Here is a 12,274-nt window from a genome sequence, read left to right on the forward strand (position 1 = left end):
ATGGTTATATTTACTGAATCAAAAGAAAGTAAGCTTATTGAGTAAAAAAAAATTAGCAGTATGAGCTCATCACATATCTCATGTGTGTGTGCATGTATGTGTGTGTATGTGTGTATATGTGTGTATGTGTGTGTATGTGGTGTGTGTGTAGTTAAATTTGATTCTACATATGAGAGAAAATACATGGTATTTCATCTATAAAATTTGTCTTCACTAAGAAAGCTCTATTTCTCCCTCCAACCCCCTCTTTCTGGCTTTATTCTTTTTTTTCCTTTTATTTTATTTTACAATACCCTTCAGTTCTACATAACAGCCACAGATTCCCTTGTTCTCCCCCCTCCTGTCCCCCTCCCCTTCCCCCCAGCTCACCCCCTATTCCCACCTTCTCCAGGGCAAAACCTCCCCCAAGGACTGAGATCAACTTGGTAGACTCAGTCCAGGCAGGTCCAGTCCCCTCCTCCCAGATTGAGCCAAGCGTCCCTGCATAAGTCCCAGGTTTCAAACAGCTAACTCATTCAATGAGCACAGGACCTGGTACCACTGCCTAGATGCCTCCCAAACAGATCAAGCCAATCAACTGTCTCACCTATTCAGAGGGCCTGATCCAGTTGAAGGTCCCTCAGCCTTTGGTTCATAGTTCATGTGTTTCCATTCGTTTGTCTATTTGTCCCTGTGCTTTATCCAACCTTGGTTTCAACAATTCTTGCTCATGTAAACCCTCGTCTTTCTCGCTAATTAGACTCCCAGAGCTCTACCCGGAGCCCAGCCATGGATATCTGCATCCAGATTCCTCAGTCCTTGGATGGGGTTTCTGGCACAACTATTAAGGTGTTTGGCCATCCCATCACCATCCGTCATTGGGCGATCCTCATGTCTTTCTTGGGGTCCTGTTTTCCAGGTAGCCTCCAGTGAGTAGCAGTCCAGTCATCTTTGTTCCACATCTAGTATCCTCCTATGAGTGAGTACACACCATATTTATCTTTCTGAGTCTGGGTTACCTCACTCAGGATGATTTTTTTCTAGGTCCATCCATTTGCTTGCAAACCTCATGATGTCATTGTTTTTCTCTGCTGAGTAGTATTCCATTGTATATATGTGCCACAATTTATTTATCCATTCTTCAGTTGAAGGGCATCTAGGTTGTTTCCAGGTTTTGGCTATTACAAACAATGCTGATATGAACATAGCTGAGCAAGTGCTCTTGTGGTATGATTGAGCATTTCTTGGGTATATGCCCAAGAGTGGTATAGCTGGATCTTGGGGGAGATTGAGTACCAGTTTTTTAAGAAAGCGCCATATTGATTTAAATACAAGCAAATCTAGATGGTGCTGTACATTTCTCTCTCTTGCAATAGTAGAACTTAATTAACAACCACCTGAAAAAAACCCAATATTTGAAATAATAAAATCATCTAGATAAAAATGGCAAGATTAAAATTGCACATTAAAAATTTAAAGGCTTCAAAATTGGACTTATCCTCCTTATATCCTCTGCTATTAACATCTACATTGCATCAAGTTGAACAATGCAATGAATCTGCGGTAATATTTCTATTTTTGTAGCAGATACATATGTAATGATTTACAGAAAAAACACATAAATCTCATAACTAAAGCCATTATAGTTAATTAACCAAAATGAGTAAATTTTTGGAGGCTACTGTATTGGTTAAAATATTAAGGCCACTCCACATAGTTAAAAGGGAGGTTTATTTTGTGGGGTAACTTACAAGTGAAGGGATAGGTTACAGGGTCTGGGAAAGGTGTAACGCAGTCTGGTGGTGTTCTCTGGAGAACTCTGTTGGGTCTACCTCCAGTGTCCAGGGTTCAGGAACCAAGAGAGCCGGTGCAGCCGGATCTCAGGTCTTCAGCGTCCTCTCTTAGCCCTGCCTTGTAATTTTTTATTGCACTTTGGACATTTTTTTAATTCATAGTGGACACAATTTGTGGAATATGGGGATCTAGAGGTCTGCTTATTTCTTAAAACTAAATATAAAACTCAGAAAACTTATGAGATGTTTTCTGTCTCTGCAAATATTTAGAATGTTTCAGAGCAAACAGATCTCCTTTTTGTATCTGTCTTGGGAAATATTTAATTCCATTATTTTATCTTTATGTGCAAGTATTTGTTTCTTTCATTGATTATTTGTAAAATGCTTCCAGGGTCAGAAAATGATGGCTCAGTCAATAAAACACTTCCTCATAAATGTGAAGACTAGAGGTTGCAGCCCAGTACCCAAGAAACTGTCAGGTAGGTATGCTGAGCTTTGTGGATTTTATGGGGTAGGTGTGCTCACCTGTGTAAACATAATTCTAGTACTCAGAAGGTGGGGACAGGCTCCCAGAGTGAGATGGCTGGCTAGATTAATCACTGAGATCTGGGTTCAACTGAGAGACCCTGCCTCAATACAAAAAGCAGCGACTGATCAAAGAAGACACCTGAGGTCAGGCTCCAGTCTCCACACCTAAAAACACACAGTCTCTCACATTATTTCACAGTATACATGCCTACATGCCAAATGCGCACACATATACACCAAAGGAAAAGAAGCTTCCACAAGAGATGAGAAACTATTTGTGAAACAAACAAATAAATAAATAAATAAAACAACTGACTTCAATAGAAATCGTAATTTCACCATTATATGTTCCTTCAAGTTGTTTTGAAGTGTACTATTGCCACTTTGGGGTGTTCAGCAGAGTAGCAAACACAAAATAACTTTTCCTCATTTTTATATTTTGACAGAGTAACAACGAAAGGTAGTTTGTCCTGAAAACTACTTTCTTTCATCACGAAGGAGGTATGTGCTATTGGTGGTTAAACCCCTCAAGGAGGGCTGGAGAGATGGCTCAGAGGTTAAGAGCACTGGCTGCTCTTCCAGAGGTCCTGAGTTCAATTCCCAGCAACCACATGGTGGCTCACAACCATCTGTAATGAGATCTGGTACCCTCTTCTGGCCTGCAGTCATACATGTTGTATACATAATAAATAAATAAATCTTTGAAAAAAAAACCCTCAAGGAAATGAACGACACCTTAGAAGGTGGCTAATAGATGAAGGGCAAAAGGGAACCACATGTCCTTAAGGGCCGCTTCACCTGCATAACTTCACTCAGTGTGTCAGGTGGCTCTACTCTAAAAGTGTCTCTGCAAGCAAATCAAAGATTAGAATACCTTTGCTTTCCAATAGGCTGTATACTGGGTGACTTTGATGATCCCTGCCATTGGTTTTCCATTTCTTGGACTGTGTGCCAAGCACAGACCTTCTGTGAAGACAGCATGCCATCAGTCTCAACTTGCTTTATACTGTTTATCACATTTCTTATGGATATCTCTTGATTTTATGAGACCTGTCTCATTACATCGTGTGATAATCTACAGAGCAATTCAAATAAATAGTTATTTGAATGACTCAAAACAACCACATATTTTTACACATGTGATCATAGTCCTTATGTATTCTCTTCTACAATAGCTTTTCTCAACTCTCAGTAGTCCTACATGGAACTTGCTCTTCCCCCCACTTCATTTGCTACCTCAGGCCCAGGATCCATTCAGAAACCAGAATAACCTAAGTGCTATGCTGGTGCGTACAATATAAACGAGGAATTCCAAGATTGGTGTTGGTGTCTCCTCTAGATGAATATGAGTTTAGCAGAACCCCCCACTGCATTTGCTCAGAAGCACCCTCTAGCAATTGTTGCTCTCAGATATTAAAAGCTGCTGTATAAGAAACAACAAGTGCAATTTATCATTCTGGGATCTAAAAAAGCTTAGAATGTTTCCATATTTAAGGAACAGAACAGGGCACATGCAAGTCTCACAGAGATCATGGAAAAGCTGGGCTTTTATTTGCTGTGAAATGAAAATTTCTGGTAAGTTTTTCACTTAGTAAAGTAACTCAAAAATCATCTGCATTAGTAACAGAGTGAGCATTTACCTCATATCCATGTATGAGGTCATGTATTTATACTCCATAGTTTATTAGGTTAGTCATTGATGGTTGTTTCAATTATTTTTCTATTACATAATGTACTTTTTCTATTATATATCTATCTACAAATAAAGGCATTTGTTGTAACAGAAAGCAGAGCTTTCTGTTCTACATGCCTGATTATACCTGGCAGTCATTCCCAAATTATTACTCAGAGGCTGATATTAATTATAAATGCTTGGCCAATGGCTCAGGCTTATTACTAGCTAACTCTTACATTTAAATTAATCTGTATTTCTTATCTATGCTTTGCCATGTGGTTTATGGCTTGTTACCTCATTTTCTATATGTCTTGCATCTGCCCCGACTCCACCCTTCTTCATCTCCATCCTTAGTTTGATTATACTGCCTAACCTTATCTTGCCTTACCATTGGCCAAAACTGCTTTATTATCAACCAATGAGAGCAACACACATTCACAGTGTATACAGAAGGACATCCCACAGCAATTTGTAACTATGTTTAGACTATGTAAGTATGATTTTATTATTATTAATTATGTTCCATAATGGTACACAGGTAAGACTGAGAAAAACTAGAATTTTAAGATAAGATGCATATGCATATAATCATATATGAAAGAGACATCTACATTATGTGAGTGGATATATGGTATATACATGGCATATGATAGGGAGACAAGTAAACAGAATGAAAGAGAAAATAATTTCTTATTACAAATTTCAATACTCACAAATTTTATAAAACAGTATAATATTTAAATTAAAGCAGCAGAGATTGAAAAGTGCTTGCATGGATATTTGGTTTAATAAGATCAGTCACACTGTAATTGTTGAACATATTAGCTCTGACTCCTAATTCCAATCATCTACAATATGTGGGTTATTTCAGTTCATCTACAGTAATTCAGAAATTTATCTGTGACTTTTCAGGAATTGAGACAATTATGGGAATTGGAGAAACGCTTCTATGGCACAGCCTTCACAGATGTTATCTCCTCATATCAGAATCTTGAACTGGCGAAAACAAACCTTCAAGCAGGCCTCTAACAGGGGAGGTCTCTTTTGATGAATTCTCCCTCATTCTGCTTTGGTGAAAATACTGTGTTGTCATGGACTGTTTTCTTTCTGTCCTGAATATATGAGGGAAGGGATTCAGGAGGTATATTTCATAACACATCTGCCCCCTGGCAACCATCCTGCGTGTCTTTAAAGATTATTTAATACTAAGGTGGGCTCAAGGGGACTCTGTTGAATGCAAATGCAGCTGTGCCTTTCTGTGTCCAATTAGATGCTCTGACCCATCATCTAGAGTTCCCTCCAGGCATCCACTGTGCACGAAAATAGGCATACTACAATACAGTCCAACATCAATGTTTGTGCCTTTCTTTGGCCTGTCATTTGGCATTCCACAAGTGAAAGCCAGACTGTGATTATTTATCCAAAGGATATGTGTAAGACCCATGGATATGCTCCCGAATAAAGTACCTCTATTGTCCTTGGAAACACTACAACTATATCCTCATGTGCTTTGACTTTGCATCACAGGCTGAATATTAGACAAATACTTTCACTGAGTGATGAACAACCCTTTGGTTATTACCCAATGAGATACCTGATATAATCCCTCATAAGTGAGAGAATGATAAAGATCTGTCTTGAAAGTATATCACTTGGGTTTGGGCCATGATGAGTTACAGACGCCCAGAGATGGCATTCCATTTTGCAAGGGGAAAAAAATAATCTTCTCCCTACCCTTAGAGAGTTCTGGGCTGAGTGACCCTATAACAAAAACAAATTAACAGGTGGAAAACACACTTCATAGCATGCTCACCTCCTGTGTAAGAAAATAAGCCACAGGAATCAGGAGACTGATGAGTAGATCTTAACAAAGTAGTTTTGTCTCTAGATTTAAATCCCCAGTTATGATAAACGAAGAACCACGTGGGAAAGAGCCAGGACTACAATGCTGGGAAGATAAGGTACTCCAGTAGAACTAAGCTGGTTCCTCTTCATCTTGCTGTGTACAAAAGCTCTCACTGATTTGGCTTTCTGGTCCTTGTGAACTGAACAAGATATCCTTGTAAGCAGTAATTTCTTATGCAGAAGTACATTGCTCTTGCCAAAAGGAAACTTCTCAGAGCTTCAGAGCCTCAAATTTCTGAGAATAATCCCTGGGTACAGTTATATCTTGGGTCTTAAAACCTGAAGTTCTTGTTTCTTAGGACTTAAATTTCCTGATCTGTGAATAGGTGTGAAAAGTACGTGTTATCTCTTAAGCAATTTTGAGGATCAAATAAATTATTAGAAGAACTCAAAAGGTTGGAGCATGGCACATAAGCAAACAAAATTCTATGCTGATATATCAATAATGAAATGTATTTAAGTGAAGTAGACAGACCAAAGTTTAGTGTATCCAAGAGAGACACTGCTATTGTGTGCATGTTAAAATATGAAATAATGAAGAATGAATTTTGAAAGAATATGAAATTATAAATACAGATACTTTAGTAAGAAGTGATGAAAATTAGGTTGAGAGAATTAAATGTGTCAAGGTACAGTGAAAGATAATTAGAGAAAAAGAAACATTAGTCTCAAGATGATTTATGTGACAGCTTGCTGTGACAGCTTGTGATTGCCATGAAAATACAGGTTTCTATCTGCAAACCCTGTACAGTTTCATAACTACACATAAATGTAAACACATGGTGATACATCTGTGTGTATGAGTGAGTATGTCAAAATGAAGACACCCATATTGCTTAGAACTCACTATATGAAAATATGGGTGTAGAACACTAAAATATACCTACATAGATATTCAATACACTATTGGCATGAGAATTATTTTTAGACTCTTTCTTTTTTAAAAAAAAAAAAAGCAGATATTTGGGGCTGGAGAGATGGCTCAGTGGTTAAGAGCACTGGCTGCTCTTCCAGAGGACCGGAGTTCAATTCCCAGCACCTACATGGCAGCTCACAACTGTCTGTAATGACATTTCCAGGGAACCGGACACCCATGGCAAAACACCAATGCACATAAAATAAAGTTAAATAAAAAATTTTTTTTAAAAGCAAATATTTAAAGATCTGAAAGTTTTGTAAAGAAATTTGTCCCTGTGAAGGAAGTCTTTGTGTTAATTTCTCCTTCTCCCTTCCCTTTTCCACTTCCCACCTCACTCTCCATGCCAGGAAGAGGAGGGTGGCAAGAACACAGGAGACTCAGAAAGAGAAGAAATGCAAAGATTTACATCTTGCTCTACTTTAGATTTGTCCCACAAAGGCTATTTGAAAAATTTGCTCCTGGGGCACTATTGGTAGATGTTGGAAATTTTGGGGGTGGGGCCTAGTGGCAGGATGTTAGGTCACTGGAGGGGTTCCCTTTGGGGAACTTGGACAGTCCCTTTTTCTTCCTTTCCAATTCCCAGTTGTCTTGAAGCTGAGTGGTTTCTTTCATCCCACCATAGTGTCTTGCCTCATCCGATGCTGAAGGAAACAAGACCAAATGACTACATGTTGGAAGTTCTGGAAGCACAAATCAAAATAAAACGGGTTAATTTAAATCAGCTCTTCATCACAGCAACAGAAAGCTAACTGAAATGGAAGACTCTTGCCAGGTAAAGCAGGAGGGCTGTTTTGTTGTGACTATTTCTGAGATGATGTGGAAGAACCTTTGGGGCTGTTTTTTTTTTTTTTTTTTTTTTTTTTTTTTTTTTTTTTTTTAATGAATTTAGAACAGTTTAGATGATGAGCCAGGGAACGCCTTGAGTGCTGTTGTACACAGAGCTTAGTGAGTGATGTAGGCACAGGACTTGCAAGAGCCACAATGCTAATGGGAATGTGGGCGGTAGGTAAGGTATGTTTGTGAGGTTTTTGATGGAAATAAGGACTGTATCAGGATTGTTAGTGACATGGACATTTGTTGCATTGTGTTCATTTACTTAGTGTTTGTGTAAGTCTGAGAAACTGCTGGTGGCCATGCCAGAGGAGCAGCAGGTGGCAGTTGACTTCAGGGTGTCAGCCCACCAGGAGGTGAAACCCTGATGGGTGAATCTCAGATAGGAAAGGCCCGGAAACCATAGGCCCCAGAATGTCTTTTGCTTCAGCTGTGTCTCACGTGTTTGCTGCTGCTGCCATCTTTCTCTGGTATCTGGCATGGTGTGAATGGGTGTGGGGAGATCCCCACTGCCTGTGATGTAGTGTGTTTTTCTCAAGGAAACAGTCCCTTCTACTGGGCATTTTTATCTGTGGATTATTATGAAGATGATTTCTTCCTAAGCTGCACTGTCTGACTGATGATAATAATAATGTTAGTTTGACTAGAGTTTTGATGATGAAATATAAAACAAGGAAGTGTCACACAGCTAGAAACATCAAGAATGAGAGAATTAGAAGGAAAACATCAAGAATAAAGATAGAGTTAGAAGGAAAACATTAAGAATGAGAAAAGGCAATCACCAGGAAAACGAAGAGAGAATGCAAAAGAAGAAGAAAGGAAAGGTCTGAAGGGAACCATCAAGAGTGTGTGTGTGTCATTTTCCCTAACCTCTCAGATAAAAAAGTCATAGTACTTGCCGACTCTGTGGACTCCTTTGAGCCCTGCAGTGCTGGAGGCTGGTCCTGGCAGTGGAATACCAGGCCTGCGCAGCATTTGAATGATGGCGTGGGTATTGCTGGATGCTTTTAGCCAAATTTATAGAGAAACAACTTAGAGGCATTGGAATGCAGACTACAGTGGATAAAAGTTGCCAGTTTGGCCAGAGCAGGAGTATGGCTAGAGATACCATCAAAGAGGAGGCAGCTGCTGAAGACATCAGAACCAGGAGTGAGAGGAAGTCAATCACTGGGCGCCAAGTCTTTAGGAAGGATGCAGAGGGCATCTTAGGAACTTGTATAATCTCCTCCATCACTGGCTCAAAGGTTTAATACTGTAGCTATTTTTGAAGACTTTGCTTTGAGTGGAGAGTCTTAGTGCAGCGCTAGGCATTCCTGCAGAGATTTCACCCTCAAGGTCACCCAGTGCCACCCACCTTTAGCTCATGGCAGCAGCAAACCATAGCATGTCCACATGATTCTGGCGTTGTTCACACGTAGAATGCAAGAGCTACGGGGTGAGGGAGGTCCTCAACAAACATTTCTAAATCATTATGTAACAGAGTTAGAGCCTCTGAAAGCAGCTCCCAACAGAGCCATGTGGGGACTTTGTAAGACTGACTGGAAGAAGAACGAGATGCCGTTTCTTCCCCAAAGCGGAATGCTTGGCAAGTGAAGCTGATAGTAGCATGCAATCAGCCTTGGAAAGGCCCTGTGGCATGAGGCCATCGAGGTCATGGCATCAGGGATCTCTCAGGCCACGGAAGAGCATTGAGTATGTGCACAGGCAGTCAAACAGAGAAACACGACTTAAAATTCTGCTGTATGGTTCCACTCTTGCTTTGGGGTGATCGCACCTTGCTACTTTCCTGGTATTTCCTTTTGAAACAAGAATGGGTTACCTTATGCCACATTGTCTTTGATGCATATGTTTTACAGGGGCCCAGAGCTGAGTTTGCCTTTTGTCCCTGAGAAGACTTAGGATTTTGACTTGAGGAATACTGTTAACTATTAAGACTTTAGGGACTCTCAGAGCAGCACCCAATGAATTTTGTCATGTGAGATGAGCATTAACCTTGGGGACCAATGGTAGGATGCAGTAATTTGACTTTTGAACGTCCTGCCCATACCTATGCTGTGGTGGTATTGTGTTCCCCAAAATATTGTGTACCCTAATAAACTTATCTGGGGTCAGAGAACAGAAAAGCCACTAGATACTTAGGATAGGCAGTGGTAACACACGCCTTTAATCCTAGCATTCCAGAGGCAGAAATCCATCTGTTCAAGGATACAGCCAAGCATGGTGACTCACGCCTTTAATCCCAGGGAGTGATGGCAGAAAGAGAAAGATATACAAGGCGTGAAGACCAGAAACTAAAAGCATTTGGCTGGTTAAGCATTTGGTTGTTTAAGCATTTAGCTGCTTAAACATTTGGCTGGTTAAGCATTTAGGTTTTGAGCAGCAGTTCAGCTGAGAGCCAATGGGATGAGAACACAAAAGCTTCCAGTCTGAGGAAACAAGACCAGCTGAGAAGTTGGCCAGGTGAGGTTAGCTGTGTCTTGTTCTGTCTCTCTGATCTTCCAGTGTTTACCCCAATAACTGGCCTTAGGTTTGATTTTATTAATAAGAACTTTTAAGATTCATGCTACACTATGCCATTGAAAGCTTAGTCCCCAGTTCATGGGGCTATTGGTAGGTGGTGGAATCTTTAGAGATGGAGCCTGGAGAAAGAAGTTAGATCACTGTGGTGTGTCCTTGAAGGGGTTTCTGGGGCCTAGGGCTTAGTCAATATCTGGGTCTTGTTCTTTGATTCCTAGCCACCATGAGGTGATCACCTTCCTCAGCCATCTGCTCCCCTGTAAGGAAGTAACTTACCACAGCCTCCAAGGCAATAGGGGCCAGCCAACCTGTCATTGATTGAAACTCTAACACTGTGAGCCAATATTAATGTTTCCTCTTTTTTTTTTTTTTCAAGTTTGGTATTAACTTTATTCTATTTTCTGTATAACTTTAAGTACATAAAGGTTTATCTCTACAGGCCTCAGGAAGTCACAGGACAATTTCTCTTCCCACCAAAACCAAAAGAAAACAAAAAAGTTGCATATTTTGGTCAGTGTGTCCTAGAGGGAGAGCTGGGATTTACAATAGCAATGCTGTGCAAGAGTCGTATGTGAATCAAGACCTAAACAGCCTGCAGTGGAGGTCTTAGTCCTGCTCAGGTGCCTGCAATAAGGCCCTAAGCTGCTGAGCATGACAGGGATCTGGCAGGAAAGAGGAATGCCAGACTCCTTGGAATTTGTCCCCATGGGAACCAAGGTAGTCAGTCATCCTGTGGGGAGGGGGAAGGTTTGAGATTTTCCTCAAAAAGGGGAAGCCTGCTACTCTGTGGTTGAGGCTGGCCCAGGGTGGAATGTGGAATGAAGGAATGCTCTTAGGAAATAAGTCTGCTTGGAATGCCCAGTGGCAAGCCTTGGCCTTTGGTCCAGTGCAACCCTGGCCTCACTTCTCAACGATGAAAACTTAGGTTGGATAGGACCTTATGGAATCACACTGGCTCCTGCTACCTCCATGCTCACTGTTAGATTAGTATGCACTCTGATCTGTTTGTTTCCAGGACGTTTTTTCCCCCCAAGGACTGTTTGTTGGTAGAATGGCCCCCAAAGCTGAAAGCTTCAATGCCCCAGTCTGGGCCTGTAGCTCTTAAGCATGGACCTGGACCGTGGTGCAGCTGCACTTCCCGCCTAAGATCCACTGACCTGCTGTCCTGCCCCAATCTCAGCCTGAGGTATATTCAGTGAAGGCAGGTAGCTGGGCTTCTCAGAGCAGAGAAGCAGTTTAAGAGCAGAAAGGTAGAGGAAATGTAGAAAAGAATTGTCTCCATAAAGATGTATCCCATGGTGTGAAGGGAGAGGGCACAGGACCCACTGGCATTCACTTATCCAGCAATTTCTGTCACTGTGGTAGTGACCAACTTCTGCCCATTCCACAAGGTCTTTGAACTGCTCATGGACTGGAAACTCGTTAAAATCACCGCCTTCTATAGGAATGAGGACGTTCATCTCAGAAGATCTGGCACTGACTATCCCATAGTCCAGGGAGTTCTTGCTCAGGTAAGCATGGCAGCCACATGTTTTGTTAATGGAAATGGTTGGCACCTTTCCCATCACCTGAACTTTGACATCCCTACTATTGATTATCTCCACGACATTAAACACCAGGCCAAGCTTCTTACAGTTATCTATTGTAGTGGAGTTAATCTTGCCCTTGATTTGCAATGTCGTGTTGACACACTTGTAGATGTAAGTCACCTGCTTCAGCTCAGTGTCCTCAATTGCCAGGTTGGAAACATTCAAAAGTATGGAACACTTCACGAATTTGCGTGTCGTCCTTGTGCAGGGGCCATGGTAATCTTCTCTGTATCGTTCCGATTTTAGTATATGTGCTGCTGAAGCGAGCACAATGTTTCCTCTTTTTAAATGGAATATCTCAGGTATTTTATGACAGCAATGGAAAACTGGTTAATACACATTAGAAATCTGACCTTGGCTGACTACCCTTTACCTAGACATCATCTCATTTAAAACTGAGCACTTTGCCATAGTATTTAAATGGAAAGATAAAATTGTTTCTAAGACACCTACTTTAGACATTGGATGATTTTCCCCCTGTGTGTATAGGGGAAATGCTCTACCCTAACAACATTGGCTTTTCACTTGGCAATCTGCC

General features: G+C 40.9%; 1 non-coding gene across 1 annotated transcript; it reads right to left on the reverse strand.

Annotated features, from left to right (window-relative positions):
• Positions 1-11,899: 11,899 nt before the first annotated feature.
• Positions 11,900-12,006, reverse strand: LOC114707490. The gene has a single exon (XR_003736660.1). It is a non-coding gene; the product is annotated as a U6 spliceosomal RNA (small nuclear RNA).
• Between the last annotated feature and the right edge of the window lie 268 nt (positions 12,007-12,274).

The sequence above is a fragment of the Peromyscus leucopus genome, chromosome 8a (genome assembly GCF_004664715.2).
Source record: "Peromyscus leucopus breed LL Stock chromosome 8a, UCI_PerLeu_2.1, whole genome shotgun sequence".
Lineage (NCBI taxonomy): Eukaryota > Metazoa > Chordata > Mammalia > Rodentia > Cricetidae > Peromyscus > Peromyscus leucopus.